Genomic DNA, 22243 nt, shown 5'->3' with positions numbered 1-22243 from the left:
AAGTTTCCTTCCTTGGCCCTGGGTCACTGCCTGCTTCGTGTAGGGCTTGTCACAACTCCGATGGTAAGGGAGGCGGGAGCTCATCTCCAACTGCCGTTGTCCTTTCACAGCTCCAGTCTGGCCTCTACCTTCCCAGGCCCTGAGCTGTCCCAGCAGAGGGGGTGATTAGGGCTGCAGGAGGTGGCAGGTCCCCCCGCCTTTCTCCAGGAGACCCGTAAGCTCGCCCCACGGTGTGCACTGCCCAACTTGCGGGGAGGAGGAAGGAAGCCCTCTCCTGGCTCTATCCCAACCAGATGTGAGACCCTGGAAAAGTCAGTCCTCTTTCTGGGCTGTGGTTTCTGTCATCCTTACGCCGGGGGAGGGCTGAGGGTTAAGCCAGCTTTAGCAGATGCTCACTGGGGAGTCTCGGGTGAATGAAGATGGTGGTGGGAAAGCACTTTGGAAATTAAAAATCACTCATCCATAAGATGAGTTTCAGGTGACCTCCCAGAGAGCAAAGGGGGCTTGGGGCCCCATGAAGTCCCCGGAAGTCCCCCTTTGGCTCCAGAACATAGACAGGGTGGGGCTGGAGGCTTCCAGTTGTTGGTTTTGAAGGGGCTGGCTCCTGGCCGGGGCTGGGGGGCCCCCCGTGGAGAGGGGCAGGCCGCTTTGGTTGGAGAGGTGCTCCCAGTCCTCATCACCTTCACCCCGCCCCAGCCCTTGGGGTTGTGGTTATGTGGCGAGAAGAGCTCTACAGAAGCCCCAATAGGGGAGGAGGGTCGGGGGGGAAGGGTTACCAACAAAGTGAACCTATTTCCCCAGCCGCCCTGACTCCCAGGGGCCTTGCCTGAGAAAGCCAAAAGAGCACCCCCTGGAGGTGCCTGTGGCCACCACATCCTCATCTCTACCGCTCCAGGGACCTGCTGAGAGAGTCACTAAGCCCTTCTGGGAAGTGGAGGACAGGCCAATGACAAGGAGAACACACTACAGGAAAGAAGGCAAAGCCTAGTCCAGAGCAGCCACTGAACCCCAGTATGGTGGGCTGCCAGCTACAGCTTAGGAGGGGACCCCAGAAGTCCCAGCAGATCATAAGGGCATGCTCCTCCCCACGAGAAGATCCAGCTTTGCCTTGGGGTTTGGCCAGGTCACCTTCTTCCTCTGTGAAATGGGGACATCCTCCCTAGTTCAAAGGGTTGTCGTGCAAGGCTAGTGAGTTAATGTAGGTGAAAACTCTCTGTTACGTCCCAAACATGTTTTTCAATTTCCTGGTCTGGTTTGTGTCCTTTTGACTACAGTCACTCGTCCAATGTTCAGCATATCTTTACCTGGATGGACAGGAAGACAGGGACATGGAGACGAAGGTGAGGGAGGACATAACCAACAACCAGAAACCTCATGGGACAGAGAGGAAACCAGCTTGGCTATGGGGGACAGGGATTGGCTGGGAGGTCAGGGAGATCAGATGGATAAGTGCATAGACCCAAGATCCACCAGGTGGTGGAATTTGAACTTAACATAGACAGCTACTGGGAGTTCCTGGAGATTCTAGAGCAAGGGAGGGGCCTAAGGCAAGCAGTTCTTTAGGCAGATCCGTTTGGTCTGAGTGTATGAGTGGAGTAGATGGAAGGAGACCCAGTGGGGCAGCTGGAACCGAGGTGAAGCCCAGAGCCACCCCGAGGGAATAAAACGACAGAGTATGGGGTAATACAGTAGTTGTAGGGACCCCGAGATGTGGAGCCTGTTCTTACTGTAAAGACTGTTAAAAGATATGAAGTGACTGGGGCAGGAAATAAGGCAAGAAGATGAGCTCACTTTGGACATTCTGAAGTTGGGATTATCTTGAAAAACCCAGGTGGAAAAAAAGGACCTGGAGAGTCATTTTGCTACACACACACACACACACACACACACACACACACACACACACACACACACCATCAGCAGGAGGGACCTCTACAGGCCTTCAGTGGCCAAAGGGGCCCGTGAGGCTGGCAACCCAGATACAAGGCTGTGGCAGAAAGTGGCATGTGATGAATGAAAGGTGGCCTCAAATAGCACACACCCACCCCTGCCCCCAGGAAGGCCTGCTTGCTTCCATTGGTGGGGGGAGGGAGGGTAATAGAAACACTGACCAGAGACTAATTAAATTCATTAGTGCGTTTTTTAGAGGCTGCGGTAATCTGTGACTCGGCACCAACAGGATATTAAGTCAGATAACTTTTATTGAAGGGACAGTGTTCTTCGTCAAGGCCCCTGCCAGCCCGTGTCCTAGAAACTGATGTGGAGGCTTCTTGCTCAGATCTGGGAGTCCCCCAGGCGGCAGGGGCTGGGCTGGGTTCACTGCCTGCTGGGGTGCCCCTTCCAAATGCCCTCTCGCCCCCCACCACTGGCCACTTCCCAGGCCAGCAAAAGCAAAGGGTAGTCCAGTGTTGCCTGCATGGAGGGGAGGGTGCAGGGCGGAAGTGGAAAGACAGCCTATCAGGGAGGGCAGCTTCAGCTCTGATGTCACCGCAAACTCCTGGGGTTCCTCCTTCCCCCTCACCCACACTACTCAAAGCCTCTTCCTGACTCAAGAGTCCCAGGATATCAAAGTTAAAAGGGACCCTGAAAGATCATGGCATCTATCCGTCCGATCATCCAACTGTAGACACCAAGTTCCTGAGGGAGGAAAAATGACTTGCCCAAGGTCACACAGCCAGTGGCTATGACTCCCAGGCGACCTTTCTTCTTCCCCTCCTCATTGTCTCTGTGCAGCCTCAATACAGCCAACCCTTTCCTCTGGTGAGAACAGACAGCAGCCAAAGACCCAGGGCTGGCAAATAACAATGAGGCCACACATGAGCAGAACACATTTAACTTTTGCAGCAACTTCCCCACCTCCGTGCCTTTGTTCACACCATGCCCTAGGCCTGCTGTGCCCTTCCCCAATTTCTGCAGCTCCAATTCCCACACAGTGGTCAAGATCTGAAGCAAATGTCACCTCCTTTTCACAGCCTTACCTGCTTCCTCCCCACCAAGTATATTCTCTCCCCTTCCTCCTGACACCTTAGATTGACTTCTTAGACTAAAGTACGGGTTGGCAAACTAGGGCCTGCATGCCAAACCCAGCGTACCGTCTGTTCTTGGATGGCCCATGAGCTAAGAATGGCTTTTACATTTTTTAATGATTAGGGGAAAAATGAATAATATTTCATGCCACATGAGATTATTCGAAGTTCAAATTTCAGTATCCACAAATAAAGTTTTATTGGAATGCGGCTATGCTCGTTTGTTTTCATATTGTCTGTGGCTGATTTTGCATTATTAGTTGAGCTCCTGTGACAGAGTCCATATGGGCCACAAAGCCTAAAATATTTACAATCTATTTGCAAGAAAAGTTTACTGGCTCCTGGGCTAAAGGCTTCATTCCCCTTCAGTGTGAACAGATTAAGTTCATTTCTGAGAAGAATGTCACAGAGCACTCAGAGGCGCCAGGAAGGAGGTGTAGGACACCAAATACAAACTCGGCAGACTTTCAGCAGAAAGAAAATCCCGGCCCTGGCTCTGCCCATGGTGTGACCTTGAACAAGTCGCTTCTGCTTTGTGGGCCTCAGTTTCCTCCGCTGCACAGTGAGGGGGTTGGACTGGATGGTCTAAGGCCCTTTCTGGCCCTATGATTCAGAGTCAGCAATCTGTTGCATTTCCAACTCACACAGTTTTGAGCAGACACAGTCCTGATCATCTTCTGTAAGAATAAGAACTTACAGAAGGCTCCCCTGCCCAGCTGTGGTTTTCCGCTGCCACTGTGGGCCCCCTTCACCCCATACTCACCTGCCCCGCCCCACCCTTCCCTTCTAGCTGACCTGTCTGCCCTTCTCTCTGAAGTCCTCTCCCGTCAAAAGAGAGATGGCTTCCTCTGAGAGCAGCACCCCCCCCCCGCCTCCCCCCTGCCCCCCCACCGCCCCTCCGACCTGGTGGACCAGGAGCATCCATTTTTTTTTGTGGGGGCGGAGCCAGGGCAAGAAGGGCGCTCAGCTCTCCCCAGCCTCCCAGGGCCCCCGGCAGACAGGCAGTCAAGTAGGGGATAGGGCCAGCTCTCACCGCACCCCTGCTCTGCCAGAGGAAACAGCCCCTCTCTGCCACTTCCTGTCCCAGGGGTTTCAGCAGTTTCCCCTTCAGGGCCTGCAGGCCCTCCCGCCCCGCCCCTGCCCCACACAGGTCAGAGAGTGCAGGGCGGGGAGGATCCCTCACAGGAAGGCTGAGGAGACAGCTGTGTACGCGAGGGGACGCCCCAACAGCTCCACTGCCACCCTGCTTGGGCTGGAAGGGGGGCGTGGGGGCTGGGAGGGAGCTGGGGCTGTCTCGGCCAAAGACTCTCCTGTTATCGGATGAGGAGAAGTGTGGGTATATCACCTTGAGAGGGTGGGTGCAGAATAAGCCTGGCCTTCGGGGACTGGATGAAAGACAGGATCAGCCCCAGGTGGCTTAGGATGGACGGAGGGGCTGAAGCAAGAGCCTGGGGAAAAGCAGGCCGACAGTAAGGGTTAACTGGGAGGGGCAGGTGACACTGAGATCAATGCCACTTGACAATTCTGCATAATTTTGTCCCCGGCACCAATGGGCAGAGACAACAATGGAGAACAAAGTATTATAGTACATGTGGGTCAAGGGTAGCGGCATTTTCTGGGTGATGGAAAAGGAAGCCATCACATTCCATAGCTGCTCCTGATTCGGTGTGGTGACTTGCACTTGTAAATACCTCCCAGCTGCCCTTGCAAGGTGGAGCTCCTAGCACTGGGACTATGTGCCCGTGAGGGATCCTGCAGGTATGCGACCAGCTCTGCCAGGCCTTCCCAAGGCAATGGGTCAGAGGAGCAGTAGAAGCCCAAAGCCCTGGGCCTCTGCCTAGCTGCTGGTCCTCCTGAGGACAGGTTACAAGTACATGATAATGGTTCTAGAATCCCTGATGCCTGGGATGGGGGCCTCGTAGCGGATAGACACAGTCTCTTTGGTCCCCCTGTGATTATATTGTTCCATGAGGTCCAAGCAGCAGTAGGAGAAGTTGAGGGGACCCCTAGACATGATGGTACTGGGTAAGCCAACAAAAAATGGAGGGGAAGATGGTTTTGATACCTCTCTCAGTTCTGAGAGGTCATCCTCTTGCGACTTAGGCTGAGAGCCCTGCCCAGCCAGGCCTCCTGTCAAGAGAACAGTCTCTCTTTTCCCTGCCCCCTCTCCCTCCACAGCCCCCCACCAGGGCAAATAGGACCCAGTGCCCTGGTGACAGGGCCCCACACAAGCCTGCTTCTCCACCCCTGCAATTTGGAGTAAATCCTGCTTCACAGCTGGTATGGGGGACGCCAAGGAAGCCTTGGAGACAACATCTGGATGTGCACCTGGGCTTCTGCCAGGCCCTCCCTACATCTGCAGTGCAAACCCAGGGCCAGGGTTTGGTTACAAGCCCGACTCAAAGCTGGTGGCACGTGTTTGGAAAGCGCATCTAGCCCGGGTGGAGGGGTGCAAGCACTTGAGATCAGTGCCAGCTCAGGGCAAGTGCTTGCGGCGGTTGGCACCGATCTGAGCTAGTGCTGGGCCTGGGATGGAGGGTGCAGCCACTATGGCCTTGCCGTGGGCCCACTGAGGGAGGAGCAGAGGGGTGTGGGTGTTGTTTAAATGTGGGTAAGATTTTCTTTTGTGCCCTCTGATAGCACTTCAAGTTGTTACCTCTGCATCTGGGGAAAGGGGCCAAACGGTAAAAATTACAGGGTGACGGCGTGGCGCAGAGGGAAGGTGGCAGGGATTTACACTTGTTGGGTATGAGCTGTGGGGTTGGTGTTGTGCCAGGCACTTCACCTAGGCTAGCTCCTTTAATTCTTACAACACCCTTACAAAGTAGCTAGTCAGTGGCAAAGCTGGGGTTTGAACCTAGGTTTAGTTCCAACTACTACGCTCTCTGAACTTCGTTTTCAGTAAAATCTCTTTTGGTAATAATCTTGTTTTAATAGTTCCGTTTTAAAAACAGCAGAAGTAAGGCTCAGAAAAGATTAGGTAACGTGACCAAGGTCACACGGCCCGTCAAGAATGGCGGCAGACCTTTTCTCAGGCAGCGGGTGAGATGGCGGACATTTGGACAGAAGTTGCCTACTGAAAGCAGCTGACCGTCTTTCAAAATAAGCAGAAGGTCCTGCTTCAAGAAACTGGCAAGAACAGACTCCCGCAACATTACAAAAACATTGGTCTGGGCTACAAGATGCCCAAGGAGGCCACTAAGGGCACGTATGCTGACAAGAAATGGCCCTTTACTGATAATGTCTCCATCTGAGGGCAGATTCTGTCTGGCATGGTGACCAAGATGAAGATGCAGAGGACCACTGTCATCCACCATGACTACTCCCCTTACATCCGAAAGTACAACTGCTTCAAGAGATGCCACTAAGAACAGGTCTGTACACCGGTCTCCTGCTTCAGGGACCTCCAGATTGGTGACACTGTCACAGCGGGTGAGTGCCAGCCCTTCTGAAAGACTGTGCTCTTCAACGTGCTTAAGGTCAGCAAGGCTGCCAGCACCAAGAAGCAACTCCAGAAGTTCTAAGACTAAGACATCCGCCCATACCTCCAGAAAAATAAAGTCATTTTCCTAGTCAAAAAAAAGGAGGCAGAACTCAAACCCAGACTGTGTGCCTTCGATCTCAAAGTCTGTGCCTTTCCCACTGTCCCATGCTGGTGACCATTTGCTCAGATCCCTAGCTCAGGGCTTGCCCACAACACACAACTCTGAAGGCTCAGGACCTCTGTGATGCTCCTTCAACAAAAGCTTCCCAGGTCTGTGACCCACCCCCTTCAGGGCTTCAATCCCAACCAAAGCTCCATCTAATAAGTGAATCCTAACTTTCTGGGCCAAGTCTGCACCAAAATGGTGACAAGTTGAACTCCTGTGGCCAGCTATGGAGGAAGGGGAAGTGGAATAGAAGGCTTCCAGCTCTGTTGATGAAGGACGCTGACTCTATTCCTATACCTCAAGGGGCCTACTGTTTCCAGAAAGTTCCTGGATCCAGACCTGGAGTGGCCATGTCATGGCCCTGCCCCATAAATATACACTTGCTCTCGGCTTACACATAATTAAGTCTGGGTTCTTATCTCGGGTTATTGATTCACATGTTTATTCAAATATTTATGGAAAGTCAGCCCTGAGCACCTCATAGATGGAAGGCCCATGGCCAGTATCACCAGGCCCACCCTATTCTCCTCGAGGTAGGTTCTCTTCCTACCTAAGTTCCCGGTAAGCTGGGTTAGCCCATCTACCTAATCAATATTGCTGGGTTTTTTTCTCCCCAAAATACATCTGTAGCAAATATCTCTTCATAACTGAGGCCCAGATGTTGGCAGAAAATGGGGAGTGACTGCTAATGGGTATAGAGTCTCTTTATGGGGTGATGACAATATTCTATAATGGACTGTGGTGATGGAACTACAATTCTGTGAATATACTGAAGCCACTGAATTGTGTACTTTGAATGTATAATTGAATTGTATGGCAATGAACTAAATCGAATTAAACTATTGTTCATTATTATTTTTATTTTTTTTATTTTGAGAGGGGGGCAGGGGCAGAGGGGGAGAGAGAGAATCCTTAAGCAGGTTCCACGCCCAGCGCAGAGCCCGACATGGGGCTCAGTCTCACAACCCTGAGATCATGACCTGAGCCGAAATCAAGAGTCAGACGCTTCACCGACTGAGCCACCCAGGTGCCCCTAATAAAACTGTTACTTCAAACAGACAAACAAACAAAATGAGGCCCAGAGAGGGGCAGCAGCTCACTCAAGGCCACGTGCAAGTTGACAGAGCAGTTCAGGCCAGACTCCAGACTTCTGATTTCTGATTTTGAGGCACTTCCCTCCTATCAGCCTCCCCACAACCCTAAGCAAGGATAAATGCTGAGGTTGGGCGAGTGTGCGAAGCAGGACCAACCAGCCAAGCATGAGGGCTGGTGGCGGGACCTAAAGCAACAGGGTAAGTAGGCAGTGGAAAATGCTGTAGACCAGGGGCTTTAATTTAGGTCTGCCATGAGCGTCACCAAGTGCCCCTCTCTGGATCCCAGTGTCCCTGTCTGTAGAGTTAAGTGAATGAGTCTGGCGCTCCCTTGCGAAAGGCCCCACGAGCTCTGACCCTCTAAGGTTCTAATTAGAAAGCACTATGAGATGAAACAGAACGGCGCATCAAATGTGTGCTTCTTCTCAGACGGCTGCAGGAGGTCCTGGACACAATTAGGCGTTCCAATCGATGCTCCTCACTGATAGTGATGACCAGGACTTCCCTGTGAGAGTCAGATACTCCCAGACAAGTCCACTGCTGAGTTTCTCCATGGTGGTGGTGGGGGGGGGGGCAGGTAGCTTGGTCCCGATTCCCCCCCACCAGGAGTGTTAGGTCGTAGTATAACCCATAATAGAGACCCATTAATCATGTTCTCTGGAGATGTGGGGAACCAGGTTCTCGGCCTGGTGCCCAGGCAGCCCCACCTTGTGCTGAGCTTGCCTCCTTGGTGGAGGGAGTGACCGCTGATGGCCAATGGTCTAGCCCCCGCAGGACAGGATGTTTCCACATCAAGCCCCACTTCCTGCCGCTAGCCCTGGGCTCCGGTTCCCCCCTTCTCCTGCCATCTGGTCGCCTGCCCTCTGCCCCCTCCCCTTGCTGGGTGTTTACAGGCTGTCTTATCAGCCTGGGGAATCTGGGCCTCACCCAGCAGGCTGCCCCGCCCCGCCCAGCCCAGACAGCCTGCCCAGGGCCGTACCTGCTGTGGTTTCGTCACTCCAGGCACTCGAGTCTGGAACCCCCCTTGCACCCCTGGCTGGCAGGGGGGGTGTGGATGAAGGCTTGCTGCCTGCCAGAGTGAAACCTGAATATTCATAGTGCTTTATCCACCTTGCCCAAGCTGGGGGAGGGCAGGCATTCTTTGTATATTGTCATCATCTCTATCTGCAGGCTATGGGGACAGGAATGAGGTGCTTGGGTCACTGAGAAGGATAACTTTGGCCTGGAGGCCTTGACGGCTCTTCTGTTCTCAGCCACCAAGAGATGAGCAGGGGCAATGCTAGGCTCTGAGAGTACAGGCAGGTTTTCTTTTTTCTAACTGGAAGTACTGTAAATACTCCAAGCTGAAGGTGGGACCAAATGAGGGGCCACAGGCTGAGCATGGTGGAGGAGGGAAGGCTAGGGAATCTGTGGCCACAGCCTCAGCTAATCCATGCCTACTTCAGAGTCTCATGAGCCCCACACTGTCTCCATCCCACCCTGGGATCTGTTCACCCATCAAAGGCTGGGATAAGGCCAGAGCTAACCACTGAGCAAGTCCAACGACTTTCCCTGGGGACACAAGGGCTTAGATTTTTCCATCAAATAAGTTTGAACCAAGAAGGGGGACAGGGATGGGGACAGCAGGCAAATGAACACGCTGCAGGTGATGGATATGCCTTCCAGCACTTTGGGCGAAGATCCCGAAGGTGTAAGTTCTGACCTGTCCAGAAGCCGGTCTCACAGGGACAGGGCCTGCTTGCTAAAGCTGACCAAGCCACACAGCAGGAATCAAAGCCACAGTCCCAACCCAGTGCATCTTTCAGGAGCTTCCATGCTGTTTGCTGATAAATCAATGAAAATATATTTAGGCAGTAGATTGCAACATTCACACTTATGATAAAATGCCATACTTCAAAGAAATTTACGAGACTGTGTCCTTCTAGACCTCTAGGATATAAATCAATAGTCTGGGGCACTTGGGTGGGAAAGTTTGGAAAACCTCTGCTAAGGCAATTTTGCCATTAATGGGCTATGTAACCACAGGCATGCCTAGTCACATGGCTCTCACAGCCTTGGGCCTCCTGCCCCCCTCTCTACTACAGACCTCATGCTACCCAGAGCTCTTCTGACTGACCCTAGTAGCGGCCAGGACTCCACAGGCCACCATCCCATCTCCCCAGGAATGACTTCCCCACCACTCTGAAAAATCACAAACCATTTAGTGTTAATGTGTTAGTGGGTGATATTAGGTTAATGTGTCACCTCTATCCTTAACACATTTTCATTGAGAAAGGCCATCTGGAGCTACCCTGCCTTAGTCTAGAGAGTGGCTCCGGGGCAACAGTGGGGCAGACCAGTAGGTAGGTAAGCCAGGTGGGTATTTCTCAGTGGTTCTGCCTCCCCTCACACCATTAACCATGGGGCGATCTGGCCTGCACCACCTACTCCCCCTGCCTGTAGGCCGTTAGGAAGCTGTATGGAGTGGCTGTGAAAGCCTTGGAAAAGCTAACAACCAGGCCCGGTGCAGGAGAAAGTGCATTGACTGGGTGTGAGGAAGATGAAGTTCCAGTCATGGCCATGCCTCTGCCTAGCTCCTCCCTCAGCCTTTGCGCCGGCGCCAGCTCCTACCCCAGGGCACGCATTCAGATCTATGGCTGTGGCGATACCAGCTGTACTCGGCAGAGCTTTCCAGTCCAAACTCATCTGCTTGGTCTCCAAAGGTCCTTCACAGTCTGACCCCACCCTACCTACTCAGCCTTGTTTCCCATGATTTCCCAACTCAAGCCTGGGCTTGAAGCCCAGTGGTCTCCTCATGGTCCCCTGAGGGAACATTCCAGCCTCATTCACGGAGTTTCTCAGGCCAGCCATGCCCTTGCTGCTATGTTTTGGTTCATCAAATAATGCCCATCCAGCAAGGTCCCAACCAAGGTCCCCAGACCCCTTGAACTGGTTATACCCTGACAAGTAGAGTGCACACCTATGGAGCCCCCTTTTCCTAAATGCTGGTAGCCCAAATTCGACCATAAGATCTCTTAATGCCACACAGGCTTGACCTGTAATTATTTCATCTGTGTATCTTGTTTCCCCAACAGGCAGTCAAATCCGTGGGACCAAGGCACCTCATTCCTGTCTCCATAGGCTGCAGATAGAGATGATGAAAATATACAAAGAATGCATGCCCTCCCAGGTGCTGACAGATCTTTAAGGCTACAGTCTAAGGGTGGGGATAGGGATGGAGTTGGGGGACAAAGGTCCCAAGCCTCAAACACTACTTGACCATTCTTGCTCCCTGTCTCTGTTTGGGGAAACATATACCAGCTAGAGTCATTTATTCCAAGCTGCATCAAGAAGGTGGTTGATGATCAATCAGGTCATCTCTCTTTGTACAAAACCAGTGTTTCCACCCTGGGAGTATTAGGTGCTGATCTGATCACTGGACTCTCTGGAAAGATATCATGATTCTGGATCAGATCTAAGACCCTAAAATGATTCAGAAGAACAGGGTGTGTGGGGTGCCTGGGTGGCTCAGTTGGTTAGGAGTCTGACTCTTGATTTAGGCTAGGGTCATGATCTCAGGGTCTTGTGATCAAGCCCCGTGATTGGCTCCATGCTCAGTGGGGAGTCCTGCTTGGGGTTCTAAATTCCTCTCCCTCTCCCACACCCCCACCCCCGGCTTGCATGCTCACTCACTCACTCTCGGGGGAAAAAAAAATAAATAAATCTTTAAAGAAAAAAGAATGGGGTGTGATGGTAATTATATGAAGAAAAGCTCTTTGTTTTTTTAAAAGATTTTATTTATTTATTTGAGAGAGAGAGAGGGAGAGCACCAGTGGGGGGAGAGGCAGAGAGACAAGCAGACTCCCTGCCGAGCACAGAGCTCGGCGTGGGGCGTGATCCCAATACCCCAAGATCATGACCCGAGCTGAAGTCAGATGCTTAACCGAATGAGCCACCCAGACGCCCCGAAGACAAGCTTTTTAAAAAAGAGGTATTATGTTGTTTAGACAGAAAATGTTGGAAAGGGATATGACTGGCATCTATAAAATGATGTACAGAGCAGATAATCATGGACCCAGTCACCAAAAATGGTTCATAAATGAAGGGCAAATAATAAATAGTCTTACTTTGCAAATACATAAGTTTGTAAACTTATGGAACTCTTCAGCTGAAGAATATCAATGAAAAGATAATGCATCTGCTAAAGTAACAGTTATATCAGGGTCACCCATGATTATAAAATATCACAAAAGCACAGCCAAACATATCTGTTATAGCAATTACTGTAAATAGGATAAATTCAAGTATTAAAAGAAAATGATACTGACAATCTTATTCTAAAATTCATATGAAATTGCAAAAGAATTAAAATAGGCAAAAAACAACTTTGAAAAAGAACAAAGTTGGAGGGCTAGCACCACCCGTTTTCAAAAATGATTATAAAGTTACAGTAATCAAAAAGTTGGCATTGGTGGAAAGATAAACAGATCAATCAGCAGAACAGAATATAGAGGGGCGCCTGGGTGGCTCAGTCCCTTAAATGTCTGCCTTCAGCTCAGGTCATGATCCCAGGGTCCTGAGATAGAGCCCTACCTTGGGCTCTCCTGCTTCTCCCTCGCCTCTCCCTTTGTCCCTCCCCCCACACTCATGCACGTGTGTGTGCGCGCGCTCTCTCTCTCTCTCTTTCAAATAAATAAATAAATAAATAAATAAATAAATAAATAAATAAAAAATCTTAAAAAAAGAGAGAGAGAGAGAACAGGGGCGCCTGGGTAGCTCAGTTGGTTAAGCGTCTGCCTTCTACTCAGGTCATGATCCCAGGGTCCTGGGATCAAGCCCCACATCAGCCTTCCTGCTCAGTAGGGAGCTTGCTTCTCCCTCTCCTTCTGCTCATGTGCTCTCTCTCGCTCACTCTCCCTCTCAAATAAATAAATAAAATCTTAAAAAAAAAAAACAGAATATGGAGTCCAGAAATAAGCCCACATATATAAGGACAACTGCAGGAGCCTGACAATAGCTTTTCCATCCAACGGTACTAGAATAATTGGATATCCATATGTAAAAAGAAAAAAATGAATGTGAATTCACACCTCTCGCTATGTAGAAAAATTAACTCAAAACGGATCAAAGACCAAAATGTAAAGTCTAAAACTATAAAACTTATAAAAGAAAACATTAAGACAAGATATTTGTGAACTTGGGCTAGGTTCTTCACCTAGCCCAAAAGTATGATCCCTAACAGTATGGATCTTTTACCATACCAAAAGTATGATCCATAAAAGTAAAAAGTATGATCCACAAAAGTAAAAATTGATTGGTTGGGCTTCATTGATATTAAAATCTTCTGCTCCTCAAAAGACACTATTAAGAGAATGAAAAGGCAAGTCACAGACTCAGAGAAAACCTTTACAAAGCACGTATCATCTGATAAAGGTCTTGTATCCAGAATATATAAAGAACTCTCAAAACTCAACAAGAAAAACAAAACAATTTAAAAATAGGCAAAATATTTAAACAGATACCTCACCAAAGAAGCTATATTGGTGACAAGTAAGTACATCATTAGGGAAGGACAAATTAAAACCACAATGAGATACCACTGCACACCAATTACAAGGGCTAAAATTAGAAAGACTCACCAAGTATTGGTGAGGACGCGGAGTAACTGGAACTCACACACTACTGGCGGGAATGTAAAATAGTACAACCACTTTGGAAAAACAGTTTGACAGTTTCTTAAAAAGTTGAACCTACAACTATTGTATGATTCAGCTATTCCACTCCTAGGTATTTAACCAAGAGAAAAGGACATATATAGCTATGGAAAGATTTGTACACAGATGTTCATAGCAGCTTTGTTTGTAATAGCCAAACATGGGGGGCGGGGAAGCCACCAAATGTCCATCAACTGATGAATAAATAATGTGTGGTATCTCCATACAATGGAATGCTACCTAACAATAAAAAGGAATGAAATATGGATGCATATAACAACATGGACGGATCTTAAATATGTCAAATGAAAGAAGCCATACAAAAAGAGAGTACATGGTATATGATTCCATTATATAAAACTCTAGAAAATGCAAACTATTACAATGAGTAGTAAATAAGCCCTAGAGCTCTAATAAACAGAATAGTAAATATAGCTAACAATATCGTATTATAATCATCAAACTTGCTAGAGTCTCTTAATCCCGCACAGTCTTGAATTGCTCTTTAATCACTAGAAAGAAAGGATAATTAGGTACCATGATAGAGGTGCTAATTATCATTACAATGGTAACCATATTACAATATGCAAATAGCCCACTATGGGGCTAAGTGCATGTGTATTACTACAGCTCTAGAATTGGGTTCAGATCCTTCAGAGCAGGAGGCTGGGCCTGCTGTGGTGGTTTTTGTTTTGTTTTGTTTTGTTTTGTTTTTGATCAGTGTGGCACCAAGAACGTGGTCAGCTAATGTAATGAGATAAGTGTTTTCTGTGCATGGATTCTCACAGAATCAGCAAAGCTGAACTAGCTTCTTTTATCCTCTGGGGGTATTATGGGAAAAAGACAAATTATCTCCTAAATCTATGTCTAAGTACCTCCTTGCTATCAGGTCATCAGGAATTTGGGGAGGTTAAGACTAATTACCCACTCTCCCATCCCCCAAGGCCTAGCAGTTCTAACCTGAGGGGAGGAGACCAAGGGACTGAGTGAAGTGGCTCAGGGGTGGTCCATGGGTGGTCCAGTTTTTCCTGGGCAAACACAAGCCATCTGACAGCGGATGGAACCTCCAAAGTACTTTCAGGGAGGCCTCGAATGGGGATGGTGCACCGCCCCCCGGGGAACTCATCTGGGCAGACGCAGTGCCCCAGCTCCAACCCAACGCCTCTGGGCACTGGCCCAGAATGGACGCATCATCTAATTCTAGTAAAAGGACAGAGAAAGTGGGGAGTGGCTGGTCAGTTGGCTCCTAGAATTCTACACTCAGCAGGGTAATAACAACAGACCAATGGTTGCTAAATTCTTGCCAGGGGTGCAACATGAGGCCTTCTCTCAAAGGAACCAACTTCTTATTCCTGCAGCAAATGATACTCAAGATGAGAGTGGCGAAAAGATAAAGATGGCAATGTTAATAAAAACATTAAGGACTTGAGTTTTGCTCTTCACTGCACCACTGCCTGCCACTCGGAAAGACTATTCCACACACACTTCTTCTTCCGGGTCCCCTCCTTCTCCTGTGTGGGGGCAGACTTAACAAAGCGTTAGCAGGAAGATAAGGAAAATCTCCCTCTCAGTTTCAGGAATGGGTATGGCAGGCCCTGCCAATGCTGTCAGAGAAGCAGTTGATCCCTGGAGTTGGCAAAGCCAAGGGTGTGTGAAGGGAAGTGACAGCAAGAATAGTCACGGGCATCACAACAGCTAGCACCCGTGGGGCGGTAACTGTGCGCCAGGCACCATGCGGAGTGCCCTACGTGCAGTCTCTCATTTAATCCTCCTTGCGACCCTGTGAGGTGGGCACTGGAACCCAGCGCGGTTAAGGGACTAGCCCATACTCACACAGTCAGTAAGCGGTAGGTCTGGAGTGAGAACACATCTCTGGAAGGATACTAGGTTAGACTGGAAGAGGAAAGGAAGCTTCAGGAAGGGCAGATGGACTGAGAAGCAGGGAGTACCAGCAGTGGGACAATAAAATGGTCCATCAGGAAGGTGGGAATCTAAGGCCAAGCTTGCTCAACCTGGGCAAGCTGCTTAACCTCTTTCTTCTTCTTGGTTTAAGAAATGTTCCAGCACTTTCCCTTGCAGAACCTCCTGCATGAAACACCTTTCCCTAAGCCTCCTTCTCCTCCTATAGAATGCTGGGGTCTCGGCCAAAAAACTCACCTTAGGACATGACTCCCCAGCCAAGAAGCCAGGGCACTCTGGTGTGTCCCTGTGGTGTTGCAACGTGCTGGGGAGGGGGCAGGGAAAGAGGGCAGTGAGAGAGGAAAAATGATGTGGGGGAGGGGAGGATATGTGTGTGTCTGGGTGTTTTTCTCCAGTTAAACTCAACAAGAGCCCAGTTCCCCTCCACACTCAGCCATGGGAGACACAGAAGCAGCAGAACAAATACATGGCTAGTCCTTGCCCTTGCCCTTGCCCGGGTGGTCTGGACAGTGGGACTCTCTAGACTCTTGGGTTCCCACTGAAGAAATGAAAATCTCTGTTCTCCACCTGAACCTGCCGGCTTTCAGAGGAATCCCAGACCTCTGGGGAAAGGTGGGATCCAACCGCCCATGCCCGCTGTGAACACCACTGGTGCTTTGGTTTTCCTTCCCTTTGGTGCCCTCTACCTCTCTTCCCCTCTCTCCACCCGCCTCCCCCAGGGCGCGCGCGCGCGCGCGCGCGCGCGCGTGTGTGTGTGTGTGTGTGTGTGTGTGTGTGTGTGTGTGTGTTGGTGGGGGTGGGGAGCTCAAAATGAAATCCCCTCAGCTTGGGTGGCAGGGAAGCCTGCCTATCCTTTGTGTCTTATCAATACACGCTGGGCTCCCTCAGCTCCTGGTCCAGGCCGGCCACTTTCTATCTCCTTGAGTGGAGATTGGGGGGTTTGCTCTGAGCCACCCACACTGGCTGACCTGGTCTTTTATGTGACATGCATTTGCCAAACAATTATCCAGGCTTCGAAGGTCAGTCTGTGGCCAGGGAAGACAGAGAAAGGCGTCTTTTCTCCCTTTTGGGCCCAGCCAAATCTCCCCCGCGCCGCCCCACCCCCCCTCCCTTCAAGGTCTAGCTCGAGCCTCGGCCCTCACAAAGCCTTCCCTCCCTCCTCCAGCTGCCGACCTCAGAGCCCTGGCCGCCTCTGGCCCCTGCTCCAAGGAGCACAATTAGCACCTGACCAGCCACTGACCTGGCTGCCTGTCCTCGCCTCTGATTGTTTCAGTGTCTTAGTCATCTTTCCCCCACCACCTCCTTCACTCGTCTCCTCCACAGTGCCTAGCACAGGTTGGGCACACAGTAGGTGTTAATAAATGGCTGTTGAATTGAAACTCAGCAGCCCCTGTGAGGTCAGAACCCTCAACGAGCACCCCGACCAGCAGTTCCTTGGCAACCAGCACTGGGGCCCGAGCTAGAGGGCATTACTGGCGAGGCCACGATTACCAGCCATGCGAGGCTCAGCGGCCAGAGATTTGCAGGCAGGTTGGTGTTGATGAGAAAAGCCCCTGACCTCTAGGAAAGTGCCCATGGGATTCTGGGTACCTCGGATGAGTTTCCTTTCTCCCCTGCAGAACTAGTTTTCAGTCTGAGAACCACAAAGGGAATAAATTGGCAGTGAAGCCAGAAACCTCTTTGCAGCTTAGAAATCCTGGAGAGATAACCAAGCCAAGGCTGGGGTCAGGCCCAAGCTTGAGAAGAGAAGGCTGCCCTAAGCCCTTCCCAGCTCAGCAGGGAACCTCCGGGAGGTGGTGGGGGTGTGCCAGAGGGCTAGAGGGGTGTTTGGGGGGTGGCGCTAAGTAATGCTGTCCTGCCCTGGGACCCAACGAATCATGCCATTTGCAGCCCACGAAGGAAGCAGGTCTCCCTTTCCCCGTCATTCATCCAATTCCCAAAGCAGTTCAGAAGGTGCATCCAGACCAGAAACCCGCTGGGGTCCCCAGGCAAGGAGAAGCCTCCAAGTCTGGGATGCCTGGCTCCCCACAAAGCTCAAGTATTCCAGCCTGGCTTAGAATTATGGTTATTTATATAGATGACCTAGACGCTCTCCCTGGCTCCCTCCCACACCCTGCACCCCAACTCTGGCCTACAAAAGAAGCTACACACAATCCTGGAAGGCATGTGGCATCTTCTTCACCTCCATATTTTCTCACTGCCACTTCACTGATGACTGCTACGGGGACTGGCTCTTGGCAAACGTTTGTTGAGTGGAATGAGTTTTAGGCACTGTATTAGATTAATACCATAATGTTGGTTCATGCTCACTATGTGCCATATACTATTCTAATAAACAGCTTATGTTTATTGATGTATTTGATCTTTGGAGCAACCTTATGAGGTAGGGCTCATTTGACAAATGGGGAAACTGAGGCATACAATTGCCTGGGATCACATAGCTAGTAAATAACAAAGCTGGGTTTTAGACCCAGACAGTCTGGCTCTAGGGATGGAAGGTAAAATGAGAAAGGTGGGGGTGGGGGTGGGGGGCAGCAAGGCCCAAGGCCAAGCTTAGGAGCAGGGATTTCCCTGGGAAAGCAATCCCCTCAGCCTGCGCCTGGCTGGGCCTCTTGAGAGACAAAAGCCCTGAATTTTGCAGGCCAGGGGCATTTTGGATAGTCTATTAATCAGGCCTATGAATGACAGACCACAACACCCTCATTTTTAGATCCCAACATAGGACAGAGAAGACAGAAGCCACTGTACCACCACTTTGCACCAGTCAGGGGGAGAGCGGGTTTCAGGCCCCCAGCTTGTCCAGGGGTGGGCGCCAGTTCCTGAGTAACCACCGAGCAAACAGTGCAGCAGTGGGAGGAATGCCAGACATAGTTGCAAACAAGCCACTCCTTCGGCTCACAGCTAGAGGCTGGGTGAGGGTGGCAACGTGGAGCCTGCTCAACAGCCCCCCCCCCCAAACATCCCAGGCTTTGAACACAACCCAGCCCCAGAAACAACCACATGCAAGGCAGCCTCTTCCCCACAAGGGCCAGGATAACAAGTCCTCCAAGATAGTTAAGTCTTTGACTTAACCCAAGATAGCTCCCCCGCTAGGCTGTTTCTGCTCTGGGTCCACTGAATCAATGGTTGAAGAAAGTGCCTTCTAACCGGTAAAACCCTGTGTAACTAACTGCGAAGAGGGATTTGCATTCTTACCCGGCATACGTGTTTCCTAGGCATATTTAGTGCCAAAGTGTCTGATCTCCCCCCAAGGGGAGAGCTAGATCTGTCCCCTTCACCCCTCTCCAACCTGGCACTCCGGCCAGGGGTCAGCTTGCAGGGGGTGAGTCCCCAATGGGCGTGCCCACCAGCTGTTGGGGCCAAGCAGCGGTGGCTCAGGCCCTGGGGTGGTGACCTCACTTCCGCTCCTACCTCCCCACCTCCCTAGCACTCCTCCCATCTGAGGCCCCACCAGGCCAAAATCGAGAAGTCCAAGGTTAACTGTTCCTCCCCACTTTAAGAGCTAATTAAAATGATTAGCCACAATGAACTGTCAAACATTAACCAGAAGAAGCTGCAGGACCAGACAGGCCTCTATCTCAGGCATAGGGATGAGGGGCAGGAATCAAACTGCCATCAAATCCCACAGCGGGGGTGGGGGGGGGCAGCCAGGGAGAACCTGGCTGAGCCGAGGTACCAAGGGGTCAGGAGGTGACTCTGGTCAGGAAGGCCATGTCCCTACACACAGTCCTGAGGAGAGGGCAGCAGAGTTAGGGTGCGGTGGAGGGACGAGAAATTCGTAAAGCGGTCACCGCCTCAGCAGTTCCCCAAAGCAAGGCGCTGCCGGCAGGGCACCCCGCGCTGTGCGGCCGCTCAGTCGCCTCGCCGGCAGCAGAGGAAGGAACCGAGAGGCGGGAGAAACCGGGAGAGCGGGAACGCGGGAGCGGGAAGGCTGGCGTCTTGCTCACACGGAAACTCTGGCCCCTGCCAAGAGGTCTCGATTTTGGCGATCCAATTATCCAAGTCATAGGGTGTGTGTGTGTGTGTGTGTGTGTGTGTGTGTGTGTGCGCGCGTGCTTTACACTAGTGAGTGTGCGCTTTACACTAAGGCTTTTTGGCGATCCAATTATCCAAGTCATAGGGGTGTGTGTGTGTGTGTGTGTGTGCGCGCGCGTGCGTGCTTTACACTAGTGAGTGTGCGCTTTACACTAAGGCTCCTGGCCCCAGAGGCGCTAGGGGCCGCCCGATCAATCTGGCTGCCCCGCCACCGCACGGTCTGACCTCCCGCCCTCGAGCACCGCGCTTTTGGGGGCCTTCTGCCACGATCGGCCCTGTCACGGAACCCCCGCGGCCCGGGGCGCGGGAAAACTGGCCTCCCACCCTGGCTTGGGAATTCGATTCCGTTTCTAACCCCAGCTCAGAAGCCCGGGTTCCCCAACACACACGCGGTGGGGCGAGGCAAGGGCGGGACTCAACACGCCGCGGCTCTCCCACCATTCCCTGGGCCCCCAACCCCGACACGCCGGGGCCCCAGCGTCCCCGATCCCGCCCTCAGGCAAACTTTTCGAGGTCCCCGAAGGCTCGAAGAACCGGCGCCATCGACGTACCTGAGGCCGAGTGGGCTCGGTCGCCGGGCTGGGGTCAGTCGCTGCGGTCCCCTCCCCGCTCCGGGGGCCCAGGCGAGGGTCCCCAGCTGCGTCCCGCCCTCCCCCCCCCCCAGCCCGCCTTCTCCCCTCAGAAGCCGGGCCGGGCCAGTGGCGCCGGGATCTCGGCGCCGGCGAAAGGAGAAGTGGAAGTTGAGCGTGGCGCCCGGTCGGTCCCCGCGGCCGCCGGGGCCACCGTCCCCCTCCCTCCTTCCCTCCCTCTTTCCTCCCTGCCCGCCTGCCCCCGCGGCCCCGCGTCCGTGACTCACCTCGGCGCCGGGGCAGGCTGGTCCGGGCGGGCGAGGCGCAGGGCTCTCCCACACGTCGCGCCGCCAATGGCAAGTTGGAGGGCGAGATGCAAATACCAGGTGAGACGGCGGCGCCCCTGATAAAACGACTCCGGGGGGCGGGGTGGAGTGCGGGGGGGACCTGGGTGGCCGCCGGGGAGGGCCACGCCGAGGGAGGGGGCGGCGGGGGCGCCCGGGGAGGGGGCGCGAGCCGGCGGAGACCTGCACTGAGACACCCGAGCGAAAGGGGAAATTGCACTAGAGACACACACGTCCCCTCAGGCGGCGGCTGGGGCGGGCGCGAAGGAGGCAGGGCGGGAGGGAGGGAAGAGCCGGAGGGAGGGACCGACGGGAGGGACCGCGGGGCGGGCGGGCGGGGTGGGTGAGGGATCGAGGGAGGGACGAGGCGTCTTGGTGGAAACAGCGCCCCTCCACCCCCGGCCCGCCGCGGTCGCCAGCACGGCAGGGGGAGCCGTGCCAGGGGCCCGCGCGGCCTCTCCTTCCCCTCACGGCTCGCTCGCCCCCGGGGACCGCGAGAGCAGGGCCCCTGCAGAGCCCACGTCGCGCACCCCTTTCTTGGCCCTCGCCCCTCAGTCTGCTAGCACGCGGCGGGCCAGGGCTCTCGGCTCCCTGTGGGGGCCCTTCCCGGCGGGAAGCCCCCACACAATGCCTCGGAGAAAAATCTATTCCCCGGGGACCCTGGATGGCTATGTCCACCCCCCTCGGCCTGCACACGCCACTGGCTTGACGCCTTTGGCCCACACCCTTGCACTCCAGATTATTGAGCGCCTGCTGTGTGCGGACCTGATGGGAGGACGAGGGCGGGCGGAGCGGTTGGTGAGGCCAGGAGATGCCCAGAGGATACAATTCAGGAGCTAGATTCCAAACACTGCGGAATCCTGGGCCAAATGCCTCATCGTGTGCTTGGGGGTGACTGGAGAGTTTGGGGGACTTCTTAGGGAAGTCGAGCCTAGGGCTTCTGGTGGGGGAGACCAGGCAGAGATGAATTAGGGGAAGGGCTGGGGTGGGGGGGAGCGGGACTGCCACAGCAGGTGCAGAGGCAGCCAGAGTTGGGGTGCTGGGAAAAAGCTCATGCCCCCCTTCTCTCCAAAGCCAAGCTGCCCTGTTTGGGGCATCCATATGAACCCCAGTCTCCCATTCTATCTCCCCCTTACCCTCTCTGACCTGCCCCGGCATCCATACAAGCCCCCACACGCCACCGGGTCCCATAGCTAGGAGGATCTATGAGGGAGATGGCTGGAAATAGTCACTTCTTATGGTTCTACATGGTCTAGAGGAAGGGCCCATCCAAGCCTCAGCCCTGGCAGCTCCTTGGCAGAAAGCAGGAAAGCTGAAGGGGCCCCAGAGGAGGAAGGCCCTCTGAAGGGCAGGGGTGGCCAAAGGGCCTGAAGTTCAGGGACCTGCTCAACCACCAGCATCTGCCTGCTTCCCCAGCCTTGGGAGAGGATGGTCCCTGGCACAAGACTGGGGGACAGGAATGGTGGTGGATGATGGCAGTGAAGGCAGCTGCAGATTATAGGTTTCTGGGGGAAAACCTAGGGGCTGGACTGGGGCACTGGCCCTTAAGATCTCTTGCCTACCTACAGCCAAGTCCCTGAAATAAGCCCCAAGAGATTTCCATTTTTTTTTTCTTTTCTAAGTGGCCATGTTTCCCCAGGGGATTCCTGATCCTGGAGCCACACTGTTCTCTGCTGGTCTCTTGTCTGTGAGGCTCCCCTGTCGAAATCGAAATCGTGGTAGGTCCCAGCCATCCCTAAGCTCCCTTTGCCTTGACCTTGAGACTCACTAATAAATACAAACACACATACTTTTCCATCTTGCTAAGAGTTCAATGGTCCCCAACATCAGACAGACCTGGTTTCCTATTCCAGCTGCACCATTTACCAGCTGTGTGTCTTTGGACAAGTCACTTAAACTCTCTGAGCTTCACTTA

General features: G+C 52.6%; 1 protein-coding gene and 1 pseudogene across 4 annotated transcripts in view; one reads left to right on the top strand and one right to left on the bottom strand.

The window, feature by feature from the left end:
• Window positions 1-20518, bottom strand: part of ELF4 (E74 like ETS transcription factor 4) — a 39464-nt gene extending 18946 nt beyond the window's left edge. For 3 of the 4 annotated variants that reach the window (XM_027607866.2, XM_027607869.2, XM_027607870.2), the window contains exon 1: window positions 19967-20055. The gene's annotated coding sequence lies outside the window, so the exon portion shown is untranslated. Of the gene's footprint in view, window positions 1-19966; window positions 20056-20271 lie in introns of those variants that run through there. The other variant, XM_027607867.2, reaches the window with a different exon arrangement.
• LOC113930613 lies at window positions 6074-6550 on the top strand (annotated as a pseudogene).
• Window positions 20519-22243: the final 1725 nt, after the last annotated feature.

The sequence above is a fragment of the Zalophus californianus genome, chromosome X (assembly GCF_009762305.2).
Source record: "Zalophus californianus isolate mZalCal1 chromosome X, mZalCal1.pri.v2, whole genome shotgun sequence".
Classification (NCBI taxonomy): Eukaryota; Metazoa; Chordata; class Mammalia; order Carnivora; family Otariidae; genus Zalophus; species Zalophus californianus.
This window is presented reverse-complemented; position numbering and strand designations above follow the sequence as displayed.